Below are 1,247 nucleotides of genomic sequence, written 5' to 3'. Positions count from 1 at the left end.
AAAAAAAAAAAAGCATCCCGAGAAGAGGGAGTCACCTTTCCCAGGCAGCAGCGTCTCCTCCTTGTCCTCAGTCAGGATTTTCCCTGCTGGTACCCCGTTGTACTTCATGGCCTGGACGGAGATGTGGATGGACAGCGGCCGGGGGTCGCTGCTTTGACTCTGCAGCACCAGCTTCAGGTTCACATCCTTACCGTTGATCAGCCTGGACCCCTGCAGCATCACACAACGAGGACAATGAGACAAGTTGGAAAAAAAAAAACAATTTTTACACATGCCAAATCAACACCTAAAACCATAATTGTGCAAATGAATGGCTTTCAGGGTCATCTGCTGTCTGTGGTGCTCCAGATGAAACTTCAAATTAAACAAACAGTTGGCAGTCCTGTGCCCAGCTGTATGTTCATTCATCTACCAGGAATATTGTGGATAGATAGTCATACAGTGGATACCGTACACGTCTGTGAGTGAGGACCACATTTTACATCGCAGCTTCCTCAGACTTCTTTAAGGAGGGTAGGGGAATGTAAGTTTTGATTTCTGTGTTGGTTCTGACATCTGTTTTGGTAACATGTGAAGGATGAGTGGTAACCTTTTCACGACAACCTGAACCTCCCCGACTCAAATCAGCAGTTTGCACTCAGCATTCTAAGTCCCCTGGGCCACTGGGAGGCCTCAAAGTTGTGTTTAAAGTGGTATTTAGAATAGGTAGGGAGAAAATCCTCACAAAAAAGCCCATAAAATGAACAAAAGAAACTACTATTCAAAACATCCCGTTAAATAATTCTGAAAGGAAAGGGAAAATCTGGGGACGGTAGCGCCTGCGATGTACCTCTTTAAACCGGATAGTCACTGGTGGTAGAGGTTCTGAAGTAGCTCCCTCGTCCATCCCTCCACTTCCAGCTCCTCCCGTCGTTACCACATCTGCATCTTCCTCCTCTTTCTCTTCATTCATTTCTTCAAGTCTGGAGTAGTCTCTGGAGACGGCCAATTCGAAGACCCGCCTCTCCTGGTCAGTTCCTGTAAGATAAGTCCCAATGATTTAGATGAATGTTATTATCACCAGTGTGTATCAGTGTGACTTCATGGTACTGAATCACAAGCTAGTTCAGAGTCCTGTTGTCTGCTGTGATTCCAGGTGTGTTACTTCATCATTAGAAGCAAAAAAAAATGGTGAACCTAGTAAGACACCACAAATCTTTAAACTGAACTGACAAAGTGATTTGTAATTTGTGTGTGAGCCACCTTCA

The 1,247-nt window shown here is 44.9% G+C and overlaps 1 protein-coding gene across 1 annotated transcript in view; it reads right to left on the bottom strand.

The window, feature by feature from the left end:
* Positions 1-1,247, bottom strand: part of LOC103365553 (protein-glutamine gamma-glutamyltransferase E) — a 35,470-nt gene that overhangs the window by 1,524 nt on the left and 32,699 nt on the right. The gene's annotated exons all lie outside the window — the stretch shown is intronic.

Source organism: Stegastes partitus, unplaced genomic scaffold (genome assembly GCF_000690725.1).
Source record: "Stegastes partitus isolate 25-593 unplaced genomic scaffold, Stegastes_partitus-1.0.2 Scaffold851, whole genome shotgun sequence".
NCBI classification, from domain to species: Eukaryota; Metazoa; Chordata; class Actinopteri; family Pomacentridae; genus Stegastes; species Stegastes partitus.
Note: the sequence above shows the minus strand (reverse complement) of the source record. Positions and strands in the feature narration are given on the sequence as shown.